Source organism: Pipistrellus kuhlii, unplaced genomic scaffold (genome assembly GCF_014108245.1).
Source record: "Pipistrellus kuhlii isolate mPipKuh1 unplaced genomic scaffold, mPipKuh1.p scaffold_m20_p_24, whole genome shotgun sequence".
NCBI lineage: Eukaryota > Metazoa > Chordata > Mammalia > Chiroptera > Vespertilionidae > Pipistrellus > Pipistrellus kuhlii.
The window spans coordinates 3,870,684-3,892,257 of NW_023425523.1; the positions used below are offsets into that span (position 1 = coordinate 3,870,684).

Below are 21,574 nucleotides of genomic sequence, written 5' to 3' on the forward strand. Positions count from 1 at the left end.
AATCATTTGATTTGTGAACATTCTCAAGTGCTGTTCATATTGCTCAGAAGTTTATGCAATAAAAATCATAAGTCCACCACGTTTATGATTTTGAGCTTCTGACCGCAGCAATCTTATTTCCTTGGAAGTCATCAGTAACTGTTACTGACCTGGTAACAGTTATTAAAATGAGAACTTTGCCCCATAAAACCGCAGTAACAATCACTCAAGTCTCATTCTCAAAGACACAAAGTTTAATCTGTAAGTGTAAAGGCTGTCATTCCTGAGGGCACACAGAAAATAAAGGCTTTTGAGTAACTTTAAGATGGAGCTGAATAATACTCAATTCCATCATAATAAACTTTTGAGACAAGTTGCTGTTGGTTGGCTTTAGAAGGTCCTTAAAGCTGAATGCAAAATTTTCTGCATGAATGCCTGTTACTATTTTTCTACAGTGTCTATATATTTCATTATATTCTCAAAGGTCTCAGTGGCCTAGAAAAGGTCAGGAATGACTATTTCATATCTTGGAAGTGAAATGCAATATTCAAATGTAAGCTACCTGTCAAGAGAATAGAAGATACATAGTACTAAGCACATGTTTGTGATCACTCAATTCATTCAAGAAATGCCGAGTGCCTACCATCTGCCACCACCGCATGATTCTCAGAAACGTCCATCTAATCATAGTTTGCAGTACGTAATTCAAAATACAGAAGAAACAAGATCCACTGAAACACCAGAATAAAAATTTTTTTTAAAAAGAACTTCAACCAACGCAAAATATAATTTCAAAACAATCATAAAAGAGCTCGGGACCAGATCGAGTGCTGCTTTTAAAAAAAAAAATTTTATGTCAAACTATGGCAGATTATCAACTGCATCAAAAAGGAAAGAAAAACTACACAGACGCATGCCCACCCCCACACGCTGACAGGAAACCAAAAGAAAGTTTCCAAATCCTGTTTCCAGCAGCATCCCCTCCGAGGCTGCCTTTCCGCGCGCTGCTGAGGAAGGTGGGAGCCCCACGGGGGCACGGAGAGCTGACACTGGACTCTGTGATTCAAAACCAGAACGAATCCTCCTCCCACACCCAGGAAGCAGAAAGCCGTGGCCACCTGTAAGGACGTGGCCCGTTAACCTCCTGCCCTCTTAACTCTTTCCTCTTTCACTTCGTATGCCCTCCTCCCTTCCAAGCAATGACAAAACCATCCTCCCCCCCAAAAAAATACCTCACTGCTCAAGGCATTTGACTTCCAAGAAGCCCGAAGGCCCCCCTAAACTCTGGCTCTTGGCCCTCGGAGAAGACCCCCCCCCCCTTTTTTTTAGGCACAAGTGTCTTCCCTCGGATCTTTCCCCCATAGCAGTAAATTACACAATTCAGCTTAAGACACTGTCCCTTAACTTCCTGCGTGGAGGGGGCAAAAAGGACACCCCTCCCAGCCCCCGCTGGAAGGAGACAAGCATCCGACGGACCTCGTCCCTGACAAAATTCAGGGAAGCAGAGGCAGACCCCCAGGAAAGCAACCCCGAACAGGCGGGCACGCGGCGGGCACGCCTCGGAAGGCACCGGGAAAGAGGGCGGGAAGGGCCGGAGGCGGATGGGATGGGGATGTCAGCCCGGTGCGCTGGGGGGTAAAGGGAGCGGGGGGCCCGGGGGCCCGGGACCAGGGCCACGCTCCCGGCTCCCGCACCGCCTAGCGCGGGGGGTGGGGGAGACAGAGAATTCGCTCCCCGCCGCCCTGTCCGCGTGCCCCCCAGAGGGAAAAGCTGACCCTGGTCTGGGACTGACTGGCAAGAGGGAAGGAGAGGCGACGTCCGATCTCCTCCCTGGCCCCGGCGGCGAGGGGCGCGGGCTCGGTCCGGGAGACGGCGGGGGAAGCGGGCTAGTGCCATGACACCTCCGGGAGTTGCAGGGTGGGGGACACAATGTCCTCTTTCTCTCCCACACCCGGCCCGGCCCCTCCCGTCCGTCTCCCGCAGGCCCAGCCACAGCCGACCGGCTCCGTCCGCGGGCGGGCGGGCGGGCGTGGTTGGCTCCGGCCCCGGCCCCGGCCCGGCCCGGCCCCGGCGGCGGCGGCCCGGCCTCCGCGAGCCCCGGCCCCTCCCGCCGGCCAGGCCCCCGGGCCGCCGCCCCGGACACCGAGGAGCGCGGAGGAGGAAGGGGGAGCCGGGGGACGGACCGGCGACAGGAGTCGCCTCAGCCCCGGCCCGGCCGCCCCGCGCCCCCCGCTCCCTCCCGGGTGGCCCCGGCTCCCCGCCCCTCACTCACCCCCCCAGTCCAGCGCCTCCTCCGCCTCCTCCTCCTCCTCCTCCCTCCTCTCGGCCGTGGCTCCGGCTCTGGCTCTGCGCGGCGGCGGCGACGGCGGCGGCGGCGGCGGCGGCCTCGAGAGCGGCGGCGGCGGCGGCGGCGGCGGCGCCTCCAGAACGCGCACGCACGCAGCACGCAGCCCCGCCCCCTGCTCACGCCCCGCCCCTCCGAGTCCGCGTCGCCGAGGCTTTGGCCCCGCCCTCCCCCGTCGCTTTCCGGACTCCGCTTAAAGGAGCCGCGCAGGAAGGGGCGGGGAGAGCAAAGGACGGCTGGGGGAGGTGTGGGCTGTCGGGGCTTAGCGGAGGATGGGACAACTTGGGGTTGCGGATGCCCGGAACTGAACCGAGGAAGGGTTTAAAGAGTCAGGAGGAGTAGGACCATGGAGGAAATGCAGTCGTTGGACTAGTACTAATTGAACACCTAAGTGATGCAGGGCACTGTTCTAGGCAGTCAAGCCATACATGGGCTAGCTTTTGAAGCTTGCCTTCTACTGAACTAGGAGAGAGGAGACAGACAACAAACAAGGGAACAGAAATGTCAGGTGTTGATAAGTGGTGTGAAAGAAATAAAGTCAGGAAGGGGGTGACTTTACCGCTGACCTGGTATTGCCAGGCCAGGGAGAGCTCTGGGCATAAGCACGAAGGATAGATAGGATAGGCAGGAATAAGCCTAGCAAATAAATAAGGGAGAGGGGCGGGGAGCCTTTCCAAGCTGAAAGAAAATCACCGTGAGTTCAGGTGGGAATATGCCTGGCACGTTGCAGGGACAGCAAAGGTCAGCATGGCTGAGGAGTCAGCCGGCCAGAGAGCAAGCTGTAGGCTGAGAGGTGGGGAAGTGCCAGATCCCAGGAAGCCTTCTAGGCAGTCATAAGAGCAGCAGAAAGCCATGGGAGGGTGAGCAGAGCAATGACAGCGTCTTGAAGCCCTGACCGGTGTGGCTCAGTTGGTTGTAGCATCCTTCCTTGCACTAAAAAGTTGCTGGCCAGGGCACATGCTGATTGTGGGCTCCATTCCTCACAAGAGACCTGCAGAAGGTTTCTCTCTCTCCCTCTCTCTATAAAACATCTATATATATATATATAAAGTTTCTCTTGCGAATGTGTGTATCATACACAACAGAGAAGCATGGCTGTCCTAAGGGAGACCAGTAAGGAGGTGGCAGGAGATTGGGATAAGTTGGGGCAGAGAAGGGATGAGAAGAGGGCTATTCAGACACATTTCGAGCTGAAATGGATTTGACAGAGTGTGAGAAGGAATGAAAAGATCATGGATGATTCTTAGATTCAGGGCCTGGAGGAGGGGTAAATGGTGGTGCCATTGAATGAGTTTCGGAGGACTCAAAGAGAAAATATGGGGCGGTGGGAGTAGGAATTGTGTTGTGCATGTCACATAAGGGACTTGTTCTCCGTCCCAGCGGGCATGGTGAGTAAACAACTGGATATATGAGTGTGAAGATACAAACTTGCGATCCATAGATGCTTTTTAAGCCTTAGGCTTACGGAAAATCACTCAGGGAGGGAGCTTCGCAGAGGGAGAGGGCTAACAGGAACTCCAGCACTTGGAGATGAAGTAGAAAGAAGAGGCTGGAATGTTGGAAGATAAGAATTGTTTTCAGGAGGTAGGAGGGATCAGGCTTATCACACTGATGACACTAACGAGATGAGATCTGAGAGTCTGACGGCAGGCTTTGGCCCTTCGTAGGCGGCTGATGTCCTTGACCAAAGCAGTTTCGGAAGGGTCATCAGGGAGAAAGTCTGATTAGGGTGTGTTAACAGCCACTGGGAGGTGAAGAAGAGAAAGTGTTTACAGCCAGTCTAAAGAGCTCCTGAAGAGCTTTGCTGTAAAGAGCTAGCAGCCTGAGGATTACTTGGGACCAAGGGAGGGTATTTAAAATGGGAGACGTATACAGAGACAGTAAAGCAACAAACAGACCGTCAAATTACGGCGGGAAGGGTAGGGAGATATGGGGGAGATAAGAGATCAACCGAAGGACTTGTATGCATGCATATAAGCATAACCAATGGACGCAAAACTCTGGGGAGGGAGGGCATGTATGGGGATGGGGGAGAATTGGTAAGATATGTACACAGATACCTTAATAAAAATAAATAAATAGACAGATAAATAAATAAATAAATAAAATGGGAGGCGTTTTCTCCCGCTGGTAAGCTGAAGGATTCTCTTGGGGGGGAGGGGGGGGTAGAGTAATTGGGGCAAAAGATAAGAGACAACAGGAGAGATTGTCCGGTGTGGGGGAGAAGCAATGGGCCCTAACAGAGCAGTGTAGGGATCGGCCGAGGCTAGGAGGAAGGACAGTGTGTCCACACACTATGTTTGGAGAGAAGGCGAAGTCTGTGGGTGGTAGGTCAGGTAGTGCATTGGTTGGCGTGCTCGGGCTGCCGTGGAGCAGAAGGAGGGCAGGTGGGACCCGGAACCCAGCCCCTGCTGTGCCAGGCAGACAGTAAGGCCACGTCCACCCGGAGGAAGGGGTGGGGTACCTTTTCTAACGGCTCCAGGTAAGGGGGGAGGGGTGCTTTTAGCAATCACACACACACACACACACACACACACACACACACACACACAGTGCACCCTTTCCCAGTTGGTACTGTACGTGCCAGGGTCTCACTGGGTTAGGTCTGGGCTGTGTGCTTTCTTTCACTCTAGGTAATAAAGCTGTGAGTCAGGAGGGGCTGTTGGCTGTTTGAGGAGACGGGAGAAGGTGAGGGAGAACGCCATTGAAGAGTTACTGGAAAAGCATAGCAGTCTGGACAGTGCTGAGTGCCCTCCTGAGTTAAGGGTCCTCTCCTTAAAGTGAGATCACTCAGCAAGGTTGTGCGGTTTTTCTCCAGCCGCATGCCACTGCTGGGGGCTGGGGATGGGGGAGGAGAGCTGGATTTGGCCAGGGCTGGGGTTTGCTGATGAGGTCAGTGAGAGGGGGAGGGGAGTGGTTCCAGCCTTGGACCTTGGCATCTAAGCTGGGAGGGAAGAGAGGGCACCGTCAGAGAGCAGTGGGGCCAGTGGCTCACGGTCCCTGTGGGAAAGAGCAGGAGAAGAGGAAGCAATCAGACAAGCGGAGGCCAGGGGACTTTCCAAGGATGGGGCATGCGGAAGGGAGAGGGGAAGCGAGGGTATCTGATTTCTCCTCTCGGCTGAGATCCTGCTGTTTCTGTTTTTTACTCCTAGGCGGCCTTGTCATGTATTTATTATTATTATTATTATCATTATTATTCGCGTTACTAACTGGGCCTCCTTACAGATTCTGTGTTTTTTTGTTTGTTTGTTTTTTAAAATATATTTTTATTGATTTTACACAGAGAGGAAGGGAGAGGGATAGAGAGCCAGAAACATCGATGAGAGAGAAACACTGACCAGCTGCCTCCTGCACACCCCTCAACAGGGATGTGCCCGCAACCAATGTACATGACCAGTGTACTTGACCAGAATTGAACCTGGGACCTTTAAGTCTGCAGACAATGCTCTATCCACTGAGCCAAACCAGTTTCGTTAGATCCTGTGTTTTAATTGTCAGGATCGGCCTGGTGTCTGTTAGAGCCACTGCATTGAGTTGTACACTTTTGTGGAACCGAGAGCAGCATCCTAACCCCCAGTGAGCATGTCTGTATCCCTGGGAGAAGCACAGAGCAAATCAGGCGGCAGCCAAAAAGCAATCACTTCACAGCACTCCTGTCACAGCTGAGAGTTTCTTGAGTGGGGAGGCCAAGTTCAACGCAGAACTCTTTCTTGGAAACGAAAAGGAAATGAATGAGAGAAGAAGAGCAAGCAGGAAAAAAACCCAAAACAACTTACGTGGGAAACAGCTATTTGAAACAGATCATAATCTTGACCCATGGCTTCCAGTTCTTGGCAGAGGCTGGAAGAATGTGGAGGTAGATGCGTCTATATTCCGGGAAATGGATGAGTCGGAGCCAGAGGATGACGAGGACCGAGACGGTGACCTCACCCATCAGGGACTAGCCCCTCAGCCGGAGAGGCGTGGCTACCACAGCATCTGTGCCTCTGTGGAGGGGGTATTGGTTTTCCTTCTTTTCTTTTTTTTTTTCCCCAAGAAAAAATAATTTTCAGGGGAATATTTTCCTTATAACTTTCAGCATTGATCTTAATACACTGACCTTAAGTTAAAAAAAAAAAAAAAAAAAAAAAGCCATGAGATTTTCTAACATGAGGTCCAAACTTTTGAAGAGAACAGACTGGCTATATTTCTTTTCCTCCCAAATGCTTCCCACACGCAGGGTCCTTTCACCACTCAGCGCTAGCTCAGAATCCTAGAGAGCGTCATGTGCTTAGGAATGCCAGGACCTGCCCAGCAAGGCCTTCGAGAACCATTCAGATTGGGAAGCAGATCAATAAAAAGAGGCTTCCATCTAATAAACGTTTGCAAAATGTATTTTTAGACCTCAGACTCTTAGAAACCTGTCATCCAAGAGTAGAACTGCATCTGCCACGGCCTGCCATGCCTCATGTACTTTGCCTGCTGGTGCAGTGATTTCAAGAGCAGAGACAATATTTACCATATTTTAAATAAAAACATACTACGCACACGCAGCTAGCACCTTTCACACGTTTATTCAACACACCTGAGTGGCGCTCGTGCTACCTGCCAAGCACGTGTGCTTGTTGCTGAGGGTGCAAAGATAGGAAAGATACGGTCCCTGCCTTTGAGGAGGTAAAACAATGACCTGACATTGGCATATCTTTTTACAGTTTCCAAAACGATGCCGCAGGACCTAATTTAATGCCAGGGAAAGATGCATAAGTCTCCTTTTGCAGAGGGACAAATCCTGCTTGGCGGGATCGAATGAATTGCACAAAAGCACAGAGCTACTCATTGGCAAGATCTCAAACTGGAACCTATTTTCAGTTGACAAAACATTGATTGAATTAGAATGAGATTTTTCCTGTGGAGAGAGAGGGACATCTATTTTGTTCATTACTATATTCCTGGAGCCTAGAAAAGTACCAGGTACTTGGTAGGTTCTCCATAAACATGTCAGGAGTGTGTGTGTTGTGGAGAGGGAAAGAGGGAAGGACGGAGAGAGAGAGGGAGGGAGGGAGGGTGGAAAGGAGGGCACGCAAAGATAATGAAGGATGTTAGTTGGGTGGCGTGTTTGCTGCCCATTTGCATGTTGTGTATAGCAGACATTATGTGTAGGGTCCCTCCCTGCTAAGCTGTGGCCAGCTCGAACTTTCCCCGTCACCTGGAAGAAAGCAGCTACTCGGCCACGCGGCTCTGCAGCTCCTAGAAGCCATCAAGGATTTCTGCAGCAAGGATGTTGGATAAGAATGAGCACCATGCCGAAACTGGCTTGGCTCAGTGGATAGAGCGTCAGCCTGTGGACTGAAAGGTCCTGGGTTCGATTCCGGTCAAGGGCATGTACCTTGGTTGCAGGCACATTCCCAGTAGGGGTGTGCAAGAGGCAGCTGATCGATGATTCTCTCTCATCAATGTTTCTAACTCTCTATCCCCCTCTCTTTCTCTCTGTAAAAAAAAAAAAAAAAAAAATTAATAAAATATATAAAAAAAGAGTGAGCACCAGGCAGGACAGCGCTGGCCGCCAATGAGAAAGCCCAGTGCAGGCAGGAGGCCAGATGTGCCCACAGTAAGCAAAGTGCTTTCTTATCAGGAGGGAAAAGCTTACGCTCAACTACATTATCAAGGAGGAGACTGTCCCCAGACCAACCCAGCCCTCAAAAAATGGAGGGAAACGATATCCAGCAGGGCTTGTTCTAACTTTGTGGCTGCGCGTCCACATCATTCATTCTGCACCAAAACTCAAGCATATGTACGCCACAAGTCAAGCAACCCAAACAGAAAGAGAAACATGCATTTATACAAGGCAGGAGAGTGTGGGGAGGGTTGTTAGATTTAGCAAATAAAATTCAAGATGTCCAGTTACATTTGAATTTCAGAGAAACAACAAATAGGTTTTAAGTATAAATATGTTCCATGCAATATTTGGGGTTGTTTATCTGAAATTCAGACTCAACTGGGCATCCCGCATTTTGTCTGGCAGCCCTAAGGGTGGTTACACACGTTGGCTCTGGAGTCACACACTGTGTGAGTTCAAAGCTGTGTGACTTCAGACATGCTGCTTAATCTATCTGAGCCTCAGTTTCCTTCTGTGTAAAATGAAGATAGCATTCACCTCGCAGAGCCATTGTGAAGATTAAATAACACACACAAAATTCATAATGGTAACCCCGATACATAGCAAATATTGAAGGAGTACTAGATACTTTTGTAGGAAAGATTTTTACTAACCAATTTTAAAATTTTTCATTATAGTCAAGGGGTCTTTTTAAAAATCTTGGGGGAGATACCCCACTCCCCCATTTTCATGGTACTTTCAATATTGTTAACAAATTAAATTAATACAACTTTAAGACCCACTGTGTCTGGCATAAAGGAACATACAACCAGCACCTGACAGCATCATCAGGCTTCCTGTTTGGTCCCTTGATGGCTAACACTTGGACCCAATTTTGAAGATGTCCATAGCTCCCAATTCCCACTGAGAAATTGGAAGAACTTTCATAATGTCCTTGAATGCTTGCCACCCAGGAGAGAATGCTGACTTTATTTTTTTTTTTTTTAATATATATTTTATTGATTTTTTTGCAGAGAGGAAGAGAGAGGGATAGTTAGAAACGTCGATGAGAGAGAGACATTTATCAGCTGCCTCCTGCACACTCCCCACTGGGGATGTGCCCACAACCAAGGTACATGCCCTTGACTGGAATTGAACCTGGGACCTGTCAGTCCGCAGGCCGACGCTCTATCCACTGAGCCAAACTGATTTCGGCAGAGAATGCTGGCTTTAGAAGGGGTTTGTTGCAATGGGATGCCTGGGCTCTGTAGGTTCTTTAACAGAGTTCCCGCTCTTGCACAGAGGACCTATTAACAAAGAATTAAAAATCACAGAAGAAGAAACATGGTGAAATGTGAGGAACAATAGACCCAGAACCCAAAAATCTGGTTCTACCACTCAGAGTAAGTCACCTTACACTTTTGAACACTTGCTTCCTTATTTAAAAAAAAAAAAAATAAAAAAAAAAAAAAAAAAAAATATATATATATATATATATATATATATATATATATATATATATATATATTTATTGATTTCAGAGAGGAAAGGAGAGGGAGAGAGATAGAAACATCAGTGAGGAGAGAGCATCATAGATCGGCTGCCTCATGCACACCCCACACTGGGGATCAAGCCATAACCCTGGCCTGTGCCCTGGTGGGGAAATCAGACCATGACCTCCTGGTTCATAGTCCAATGCTCAACTACTGAGCCACACCGGCCAGGCTGCTTCCTCACTTAGAAGTGAAAAAAAATCCACGCTACCTTCAAGGATTAGAATTAAGTTAAATAAGATGCTATAATGAACAATACCGTACTGGGAACAAGATAAGTGTTTGATAAATATTTGTAATATGAATCTGTCTACTCATTAGAAGAAAGACCATATTGCCCTAGATCAGCCTTACAGAGAGATGAAGGCCTAGGGTTTATGCTCCTTGATATTCTGAGCTAAGACGGGCTCTCTTCACTCTGTCCATATCTGCTCCTGGAGGAGAACCAATAACTTCCAAACAATGATACAACCTAAGGAGAATTCCAGCAAGGACTTCAACATTCCCATCTCCAGTGACCTCTCTCTCTCTCTCTCTCTCTCTCTCTCTCTCTCTCTCTCTCTCTCTCTCATGGGGGGCAGTGGTGAGATAGGGGAAAGACCAAAAAAAGGAGTTGGCAATTTCCTGTGCATTTGGATAACTAGTTAAGCCAAATACCGAACTCCTCTTGTAAAAAGTATTAGCTGGGGGCCAGAAAGTAAAAAATGTACTCCCAGTACACTTATAATATTAATTTTGAGCTGAGGGAGCAAATCCCACATTCAACCAGATTCAGCAGAGGGCCTCGGCTTCCCTGGTGTTTGCACTGATTAGGCTTCTTACAGAGTACGTGGAGGTAGGATGTATAGGGCGGAGGAGGCTAGCAGAGAAAGATAGAATTCATGAGACTGCTCCAACTCAGGATGAAATTGTCTGGCTTCGTTGTTAAGAAGTGAGGCTCCATGAAGGGGTGCAGGAGGAGCGAAGCAGCGAGTCCTGGGATTACCTAGGGAGTCAGTTGTTTGGGCTGTAAGTTCCTAAGGAGCATTGCAGGGCGATACAGGGGGACAGTAAACTAGGGGAGTAGCTGCTGACAGTTGTAGGGGGAGCTAGGGGACTATTTTGAAAGTCAATTAATCAACATTCATACAGATGCTCCCTAAATGACGATGGGGTCACATCATATCGTAAATTGGAAATAATCTACATCGGAATTTAATACGCCTAACCTAGGGCATGTCAGAGCTAGCCCAACTCGCCTTCAACACACGCCGGGCACAATAGCCAAGGAACACGAGAGCCACCTTCCGTCCGCCGTGGAAGGTCGGTGCTCAACCCTCATGATCGCGTGGCCGGTTGGGAGCTGTGGCTGCCCAGCATCATGAGAGGGTATCGGACTGCAAACTGCTAGCCCCGGAAAAGGTCCAATTTTAAAATGGGAAGGACAGCTCTAACTGGTTTGGCTCAGTGGATAGAGCATCGGCTTGCGGACTCAAGGGTTCCAGGTTCGGTTCCAGTCAAGGGCATGTACCGTGGTTGCGGGCACATACCCAGAAGGGAGGGTGCAGGAGGCAGCTGATTGATGGCTCTCTCTCATTGGTATTTCTAATTCTCTATCCCTCTCCCTTCCTCTCTATAAAAAAAAAATAAATAAATAAAATGTATTATTTAAAAATAATAATAAAAATAAAATATGATACTACACATGTATCACTTTCGCACCACTGTAAAATAAAAAACACACACCTGTAAATAGAAGCATCACCCGCTGGGGACTCTCTGTGTATTGAATGTCTACTGTGTGTTCCCCAGCTTCATAGTATTCAGGGGACACAATGGCACCGAAGGCAGAGCCCCAGCGCCCAGCAGGTCTGGTTTAGGGGAAAGCACCCCTGAGCCCAGGTGAGACGGAAGATGATCAAAGGAAGGCTCTCCAACCAGAGAGTTAAGATGTCTCAAATGACTAACATTTGAATTTTTTTTTTTTAAAGGAAGGGCTGAATTCTAAGACAGAGACTGCAAAGAGAATTTGCTACCAAAGAGGAGGATTTTTGACAAAATCAGATGCATTCAGTGTCAGATACGCTGGGGACAAGACTGGAGGAGGCCTCACGTGGGCTTTAAACTTGGCGAAGGCTAGAGGGGAGCGTTGCTCGGGCCCTTCCCCCGTGTCCCGCAGCCTGGAGGCGCATGGCATCGAGGAAGGAGAGGCAGGGCCAGCGGCCCTCCGGAGCAGCATCTGGCGGACCAGAGTCTCCCTGCGAGGGGCTAGTTGCAGGGTTTCTCTCTACCACGGCCATTGCCCAAATGAATAAGTGACCACACGTCAGCCCCTGCAGCTGTCGCACTAACACTCCTCTGCTGACTTCCATGAGTCCCAGCAGCCGTTTGTGATCTTGGAAATCAGTTCGGGCTTATCGCCGAGAGAAAGCGCTGGACGGAAGTCTTGGGAGGGAGGCCAGCTCTGCAGCCCGTAGGCACCGGGCTACGATAACGGATTCAGATGAGCTCTCCGGGACAGTCAGGCCCCGTGTGCCCGACCACCATCAGGCACAACGGTACATGCCGCCGGGCGTCCCGATGAGCCGGCTCAGGCACATACCAGTCTCGCCGGCTCCTTCCCAGCCTCCTTTCATTCTCGCTTTCATTGCCCGGCTTCCTCTGCTCTGCCTAAAAAGGAAAACTCCGGTCTCCCAGCCGTTACGATAAAACTACTGGCAGCGTGGAGAGTGAGGAGGGAGCCTTGCCTTAATTTATGGCACCTCGCAGATTTATGACGCTTCGGGGTAATAATAACAGCGGCGTGACCTGCGGCCTGATAATCCCCTCTCCGCGGGAGGAGCGGGCGGAGGGCGCTGGAGGCCCGCAGACGCCCTGAATGGAGCGGAGCACGGCTGGGCACACGCCGGGCTCCGTGCCACCGGAGGGTATGGCGCTGCTGGGCCATGCGGAGCCAAGATGAGATGCAGAGCTGGAGAGGAGACGCCGTGTTTGGGCAGAGAAGCCATTTGGCAGGTGTGCGGGGTGAGTGTTTCCACAGCCGCTCTCTGCCAGGGGAATGAGCCTTCCCAGCCGCCTTCCTCTCGCACCTGAAGTCCGAGGATGCGGTTTGGGAGCCCCAGAGGTGAGGGAGCCCTTTCCGGGCAGCTGAGCGGCCCTCACGCTGAAAGAATCTGCGACCTTCAGCCCTGGCCTCGGGACTCGGTTGGTTGGGCATCATCCCCTGCACCGAAAGGTCACCGGGTCAATTCCCGGCCAGGGCACAGGCCAATTGGCAGGCTGCATCGCCAGTCCAGGTGTGTACAGGGGGCAACCCATCAATGTTTCTCTCTCACTCTGTCTCCTCCTCCTCTTTCCCTTCCTCCCCCCTCCCCCTCCTCCTCACCCCCAGTCCAGGTGTGTACAGGGGGCAACCCATCAATGTTTCTCTCTCACTCTGTCTCCTCCTCCTCTTTCCCTTCCTCCCCCCTCCCCCTCCTCCTCACCCCCAGTCCAGGTGTGTACAGGGGACAACCCATCAATGTTTCTCTCTCACTTCTGTCTCTCTCCTCCCCCTCCTCTTCTTCCTCCTCCTCCTCCCTTCCTCTCCCTTCATCTCTCTCTCTCTCAAATCAATAACGAATTAAAAAAAAAAAAAATAAGAATCTGTGGACTTCAAAGTGACATCTGTCCAGAGTTTCTGAGAACAATTCACAAAACGCAGGGTTCAAGGCGAGCACCCTTCAGGCCAAGGGTCTCCTCCCGGTGCCAGCCTCGCTCTGGCTGCTTCTCTGTCTCTTGGTGATGCCTCCCTGGGGGCTCTCGGGAAACTGACAGTGACAACCTCGCTGAGGACAGGGTCCATCAGAGGTGCCCTCCCGCTCGGAAAGCCTCTCATTAGGGTTTCTAATGTGTCCGATAATGGGAACTTAATGGGATTATTTTGTTGTGCTTTTCACCAGCCCAGCTGCCCCCAGGGCACTGCCCGAATGAAGGGCATTCTGGGGCGGGAGAGCTGAGGCCGGGGGACTGCCCACGTGGCCTCAGAGCACGTGCACTCTCACGGCCTCCTTTCTTTCCTCTTCACCCACGGGTTTTGCCTGAGACAGCATTTCAGTCACTGGCCATCCTGGTGGCCACTTTGGACCGCCCTGTCTCCCCACCAATTTTTATTATTTTTTATTTTAAAAAAATATATATTTTATTGATTTTCCACAGAGAGGAAGGGAGAGGGACAGAGAGCTAGAAACATCAATGAGAGAGAAACATCGACCAGCTGTCTCCTGCACGCCCCCCACCGGAGATGCGCCTGTAACCAAGGTACATGCCCCTGACCAGAATCGAACCTGGGACCTTTCTGTCCGCAGACCGACGCTCTATCTGCTGAGCCAAACTGGTTTTGGCCCCACCAACTTTGAGAGAGAAACATCTTTAACAAGTCGTCAGCAGACTCAGCAATTAATCCTGAGCAAGTGGAGGCTCAGGCAGCTGCTGCTCCTCGGCTCCTTACCACATTTTGTAAAAATCAAGAGCCTCGTCTGCCCGTCATCCATCTCCTCTACGCCATTGACCTTCCAGGGCAGTTGCAAGACCCAAATGACTGGGACATTACGTATCGTGTGACCCACCCTTCGAGGAGCTGAATGACATCAATGATTATTTGTGGAGGCCCCGAGGCCTCAGGGAGCCGAAGACATTGTTCTTGTGCTCTCGCCAGAGCCCTGGCCTTCCTCTCAGGCAGCAAAAGTCAGTGTGTTTGTTTTTGCGTTGGTAAGTGGCGGTCAGCGGGGTCAGCCGGCCTTTGGGGGTTTTTAGCTGCTGAAATGATGGCAAACCACAAACAATGTGCGAACCACCATCCTCAGGAGACCCAGTGGGCTGACACCTCCCGGCACAGCTGGGTGTGGCTGCCCTGTGCCTCTGCTGGCTCTGAGCTCCAGGGGCCACTCAGCACATCCTGAGTCCTGGCGGGTAGGCAACTACGTCCGTCTTCTGTCTGAGGTTCAGTGGACAGAGGACTCATTTGAATTTCTGGAAGCAAGTCTGCCTCTCACACCTCACCCCGAAGTAACCCCACAGCCTGAACCAGACCGAGAGGCTGATGAGTCACAGAAACGCAGACACACTTGGTCCCAGGCGTGCTCAGAGGCGGCAGGCCCGATGCTTCCTTAGCTGCTGATCACGCTTGATGGAGGGCCGGGGCCCGACCTCACAAAAGGGCTGTTCGTGGAGCTGTCTTGTGGGGTGGGTGCCAATGGGTTGGCCCAAAAGGAGGAAGAGAGAAAAGGGAATCAAATAAGGCAAGTGACAAAGCAAGATGAGAACTAAGTAGAATCTGTCGCATTGGAAACAAATCAAGCAAATCAAAATTGTGTCAGGAGTTGGGACCCGTTTTCATTTATTTTCGTCGTGATGGTATTTTTCATTTGTTACTGTTTTTAGGGTATCGGTGAAACTGTGGACCCCGGGAACTGATTTCAAGTGGGACCAGCCTGTACTAGGGACCCCCGAGAAGGATTCAGATAAAAGTGAGGAGGCAAGGGGGGCATCGAGGAGGTGAGAGCGAGGCAGAGGGACTGATCAGTCCCACGAGAAGCATTCCTGGCTTCAGAGGATGCCATGGTGCCGACAGCCCCGAGCAGCGCCCTCTGCCCAGCCTGGCCTATCTGGCGGTTTGTCTGGGGCACACTGGGCACACGCTCATTCGCTGCCTTCTTCCTCCTGCAGGTGCTGACGTGGCTGGCTGAGTCTCCACTGCAGCCCCTGGGCCTCTTCCCACTTCCTCCTCCTCTGCTCCTCTTCAGAGCCCAGGCTTGGCGTGTCTGACGTCAGAGTGGTGGGACAGCAGATGGCAGGCGATGTGGCCATCTTCCCCCTTTGTGCTCCTCAAGTCGGAGCGGAGAAACGCCCGCATTTCCAGCCTGAGCCTGGAAGGAGGCTCCCCCACAAATGTCCCAGGAGCTGTCACCTTTCAGGGCAAACGCCCCCATCCTACACATGTTACTTGTTTCGTTAAAAAGAGGAGGAAAGAGCCCGCTGGCATGGCTCAATGGCTGAGTGTCGACCTATGAGCCAGGAGGCCGTGGTTCAATCCCCAGTCAGGGCACATGCCCGGTGGCAGGCTCGATCTCAGTGTGGGGTGTGCAGTACCCAGCCGATCAACGATTCTCTCTCATCACTGATGCTTCTCTCTCTCTCTTTGAAGTTGATAAAAATGTTTTGTTGTTTTTTAAATATATTTTATTGATTTTTTTACAGAGAGGGAGAGAGAGAGAGAGAGTTAGAAACATCGATGAGAGAGAAACATTAATCAGCTGCCTCCTGCACACACTACCACTGGGGATGTGCCCGCAACCAAGGTACATGCCCCTGACCGGAATTGAACCTGGGACCTTTCAGTCAGCAGGCTGATGCTCTATCCACTGAGCTAAACCGGTTTCGGCTGGTTGTTGTTGTTGTTGTTGTTGTTGTTTTTAAAGAGAGAGAAGGAAAGAAAAAGAGAAAGAAAGCTAGAGGCTATTTTTTCAGTTGGCATGGTGTGGAGAATCCGAACTATGCTCACTACTTTTTAAATTGCAGTCCTGGGCAGCTCAGCTGCGTGGAGTGGCTCTTAGATTCCAATAGTTAGAAGGAAAGAGAGGAAAGCGTTTTACAAAGGAGAAAAATAAAACGACTGTGACCCAAAATTGTCTACTTGGACAAAAATTAAAGTTCGGTTCACACGCTAAAGGGACACTCTGTCAAAACGCACGGCACCCCAGCTAGCACCCTCCCGCCTGCCTCGGCTCTGCCTGATTTCGTCACCTTTCGCCTCAGAATGTGTGGTAAAGAAGAGTTAATTGAACAGCTTTCTGACAGCCGGTCGGGTCACTCACTAGTGGAGCCACGACGGGTTGGGCGGCAGGGAGCGTTTCCCTTTGCCGCCACTCCCCTTCCCGCGGCGGGAAACTGAGGCAGAGGAGGCTCGGGGCTCTGCCCTAGCCAGCGGTGTTCCAGGAACCGAGCCTTGAGCAGGGCTGACTCTGGGAAGTGGCTTTTTGATTCAGCAGCGGTACTTTCCAATGTCAGCACTTCGAGTCAACAGCTACGACGGCTCCGTCCACAGGGCCCCCCCGCCCCTCTCAGAAAAGTTCTCAGGGTATCTGACGACAAGGGGGTGGGGGAGGGACAGGTAGGGCCTGATGGTTGGGTGCTTGATTGGATCTTAGCAGGAAAGGCGAGGGGCTCGGTGATTGTGGATGAATACAGCTATGGGGGGCACGGGGGGGAGAGCTGAACTGGAGTCTCCATGTTGTCCTTGAAACGCTGATAAGAAGCTGGCAGGACATGAGGACATGCAGCCCCTCCCTTGACAATGAAGCACCTCAATGTCATGGCCAAGCCTAACCCAGTCTCACTGGTCCTGCCCCCAGGGTGTTACACACGCCCTGTAAACTGGAAAGGTTTGGGGTAGATTTTCTTAAGGCCTTACTTGTTTCCAATCCTCCAGAGGGACAAGCAGGGCACTTATTCCTCTCTTGATCAAGCCGGTCTTAGAGTAGCTGGGTAAGTCACTAACCCCTGCGCTCTGATCGCTTTTTTAAGCGCCCGAAGAGAAAGATGGGCAGTGTTCGCTAGGTAGAAAAAGACCAGACCAATGGATGCTTGTTTCTTCCCATCCTCACCATCTCGAGCCCAGGAAAGTGAGAAGAAATGAATTGACACGTCCTTCAATGACTGCCCCTCCCCCAGGGCAGGCTCAGCAGGAAAGCGGGGAGGAGGAAGTGGGAACTGGCATTCTGGTCACTTTATATGAGTAATTTAATTTCATCCTCCCTCGCAAGAGCCTACTATAAGCATGTCAAACTTGCTGCCTTTGGGCCACATGTGGCCCACAGTGAATATTTTTGCGGCCCAGCCAAGATAATGGTTTGTAAAAACCGTTTTAATAAAATTTTTGTAACTTAACTTTTACAATATCCTGTTATACATCATTATGAATAATGAACTACAATGTTTGCTAATGACTGACGACTATCATCATGTTGCATTCATTCCCTTTACGTGCCTTACGCTCAGGGGCACCATTTCTCTCCACTAATACTAGAAGGGAATATTTTAGCAGCCGGGGGCCATGTCATTAGTCTTGGACTGACTTATTTGGTGTGCCCAACAGGAAATATTTCGCTTTCGGAGAACAAGAAAAATGGGTTTATTTGCGTTACCCTTATTAATGTGTGCAGTTATTCAGTGTCTGGTACGTTCATGTTCAAGAAAAAAAATATTAATTTTTAATTAAAACGTTCTATTATTTTATATTAACAACGATTCATTTATTTCAGCCCTTTGTACTCAGCATGTCTCTATTGAAATAAACCTCCCTTTCTATGAAAATGGAAGCTTTTTTTTTTTGCAGCCTACATACACAGACCTTGTTTATCTGGCCCGTATGAGCCTTTGAGTTTGACACGCCTGCCTTAGACTCTCCCAGTGAGGAAGCCAGGAGATCAACATTTGAAACCCACGTTCTCTCCATGGATATTGTTTTCATGCTGAAGAGTGCGTATTTCGTATTTTGAATGACGATGGACTTGACCCTGACCTCAGCCTACAGGAGGAAGAGGTCAGCCGTCAGGGACTGCCTTCTTGTACAACATGCTTATCGGCACATTCTTCGTGACAGGAAGGGTCAGAGGTCGAACTTGTCCCAAAGCCTGTTTGGCTGGAGGATCTGATTCACTGAATGGACATTTTCTTTCCTGGGGTGGGGGCGCCGGTCCTTATGGAGGGGGATCAGGGTCGGGAGAGAGATACTCTATAATTAGCATGCTGAAAAATCCAATTAGAGTTCACCCTGCTTCATTTGTTAGTAAATGAAGGGGTACCTTAAACTAGAAGGGCCTTCAAAACCATACCACTCTTACCCTTCTCATAAATAATTACAGCCACATTTATTGAGGGTTTTTGACGTGCCAGGAACTGTTCTTTAGGTTTTATGTGTGCCATGTAATCCTCTGACAATCCTGTGAGGAAGGTACGATATGTTCTTCATTTTCCAGTTGAGAGTGCAGATGAAAGGCACAGAGAGGTTAAGTAACTTGCCCAGGGTTGCACAGGAAGGAAGTGGCAAAACTGGGATATGAACCTCCAAATCTACATGTTTGCGGTCTGTCACGGGGAAGATTGCACGTGGATAGGAAGAGGGGTTTGTGTCCTTGGAGAAGACCGTTCTTCTTCCCGCATTTCCTGTTCCTGGCGTAATAGCGACCTTCTGCCACGGGAAGAAGCACCAGGTCCCTGTCCCGCCACACACACACATTAACCTGCTAGCGAAGTTGGCGGAGTTGAACCCCAGTCCTTCACGACTCAGCGTTGTTCCTCTCTCCTCTCCTCCCCTCCCCTCAACCCCTCCCCTCCCCTTCCCTCCCCTCCCCTCCCCTTCCCTCTCCACCTCCCCTCCCCATCCCCTCCTCTCCTCTCCTCTCCTCTCCTCTCTTCCCTTCTCCCAGGCTGGTCTTCGGCTTCTTCCTCTGGTGATGAAAACGGGGGTGATGGGAGGCTCCCAGGTGTGGGTTATTGCATTCTGCCGTGGTCACTGTCCTGGACACACTTGGGCAATAGGAAGCAGCCGAGGCCCGTTCCTTGGGCACAGAGAACACCACTGTCATCATCGTCCTCACCCAAGAGAGCCAGGCAGTTTACCCCCCTGAGCGCTGTGAGGCTAATGAATGTCTAAAGATATGTATGTGACGCCGAAACCAGTTTGGCTCAGTGGATAGAGCGTCGGCCTGCTGACTGAAAGGTCCCAGGTTCGATTCCGGTCAAGGGCATGTGCCTTGGTTGCGGGCACACCCCCGGTGGGGTGTGTGTGTGTGTGTGTGTGTGTGTGTGTGTGTGCAGGAGGCAGCTGGTCGATGTTTCTCTCTCATCCATGTTTCTAGCTCTCTCTCCCTCTCTCTCCCTCTCTGTAAAAAATCAATAAAATATATTAAAAAATAGAAAATAAAAAAGTAAAGATACGTATGTGGAACCCTCTGGGGAGAGACCAGGCCCTCAGAGAAAGGACCCCGGGGAGAGGGGCTGAGCGAGGCCCGGCGGCCTCCGCTCTGAATGTGCTGCTGAAACTCACACCTGCCCGTGCCCAGCCTGGCAGGTGTAAGCCAGGATCGCAGAATCACTCACACGCAGATGTGTGAGGAAAACATGGTTTCCGTTTTCTCTAGTGCTACCTTCTCAGCCCCCACCTGCAGGCTCGCCGGAGGGGAGCACCTAATTGTAGTTCAATAGGCTGGAGCAGTGTTTTTCAACCTTTTTTGGGCAAAGGCACACTTGTTTCATGAAAAAAATCACGAGGCACACCACCATTAGAAAATGTTAAAAAATTTAACTCTGTGCCTATATTGACTATATATAAAGTAATTCTCTTGAATAGGAATCAAATAAACACAAAGAAAGTATTTTATAATTACTTTATTATGAAATATTAAGTAAACAAAATAGTGAAAAATTATAAAATTCTTGTCTTGTCTGCACCTACGGCACACCAGGCAACAGTGTGCCGCGGAACAGCGGTTGAAAAACGCTGGGCTGGAGGACGCAGTCATTCAGTATGTCCATCGTCTTGGGCCCCGTGGCTTGGGGGTAAGGCCCAGATTCTCCCTCCTCCTGCTGCTTTCTCTGTACATCAGCGGTTTTCGAGCTTTTCTGACTCATGGCACCCATGAACTAATTACTCAAGTTCTACAGCACACCAAACAATGTGTTATATATTTTTTTGCTGATCTGACCAAAAACATAGGTATAATTTTGATTCACTCACACTGGACGGCTCCTGCTGTATCAGCTGCGGTCCTATGTTGGTATCTGACCATCTAAGAGGAGAGAGGCCAGTGCCCTTGGCTAAGGAGTCAGGTGGTACACGTTTTAAAAGTTCTTGTGGCGCACGGGTTGAAAATCGCTGCTGTGGACGGTGCTCCTGGCTCTGAGGCTGGGCCTGGCTCCCTCACCCCACGGCGGCGCCTACCGAGGGATTCCATGGGGAATGGGAAATAGCTCTCCTGTCCTTGAGGTCCCCTGATTTCATTCCCCTTCAGGCTGGGACTCTGGGCCTGATGTGGGGCCATCTGCTTCTTCTCCTCTAGCATCAGCTACCTCACCCAGAGAAACAGCCTCTTTACCTTACGGAACTCCGCAGGCTGGGTGCGTGGTTCTTGAACTTCTAGAGTAGGGGTGTCGAACTCAATCAGAGAAGGGGCCAAAATCTAAAATCCAGCCTAAATCGCGGGCCGAATGGTTTACTGAACAGTCATAAACTGTCATTGTGATGGAAACGCAGCGGAGTGCAGTGATGACAGCGCGGTGCGGGCCACATTGCAAGGCCTGGCGGGACGGATTTGGCCCGCGGGCCTTGTGTTTGACACATGTGTTCTAGAGTGTTGATTATCCAGTTTGTTTTTCAAGCTTGCTGTGGCAGTGTTGACCTGCTGAGGCATTGCTCATCCCGGCAAGACCTCCGGGCTGTAAGAAGAGGGACTTAATACTTTGTTCCTGAGTAGTGTCCCTGTTATATCTATGTGGGGGGCAGGGGGGAAGGGATGGAGGATTCTAGAATGTTTAAAAGCTCTCCTCAGAGGAGAGGCAATGTGGTGCCGTGCTTAACTGCCTAGACTGGGATCCAGAATGGCTTCTGGTATTTCCTTATGATTCGGACAACTTGATCCGCATGTGAACTCGGTTTCCCCATTCGTAAAACGGGACAATAGCAGGATCTACCTCATCGGGTGATTACAAAGTTTCGACCTGTTAACCTATAAAGGACATTGACATTCTTTGTCTCCAGCACTATCTCATAGTAAGCTCGCGACAAATGTCAGCTATTTAGGTTCCAAATGCATATACCGTTAGAGTTTAAGCCTCTGAAGCCTCTTACGTGTGAGGTAGATGAAAGAGCGAAGATCTCAAAATAGATAGCCTAAGTCCCATGATCCTGAGCAAGGAAGGCTGTATGGCTTCTGAGAAACAAAGACAGTATCGCAGGATCGCTATCACGACGAGATGATATGTGAAGCACTTAGCAAAGCGTTTGGCAAAGAGTCTCTTCTTCCTCTCTCTCCCATGTCAGTAGCATGCTCTGTTATGATTGTTGACCGTGATGTCCTCAGCCAGGGATCCAGAGCGCTTCCCAGA

General features: G+C 50.4%; 1 long non-coding RNA gene across 1 annotated transcript in view; it reads left to right on the forward strand.

Moving 5' to 3' along the window:
- LOC118727508 overlaps nt 1–6,591 on the forward strand; it is a 28,849-nt gene extending 22,258 nt beyond the window's left edge. The window contains exon 4 of the long non-coding RNA XR_006742569.1: nt 6,580–6,591. This is a non-coding gene — a long non-coding RNA (uncharacterized LOC118727508). The remainder of the gene's footprint in view (nt 1–6,579) is intronic.
- Nucleotides 6,592–21,574: the final 14,983 nt, after the last annotated feature.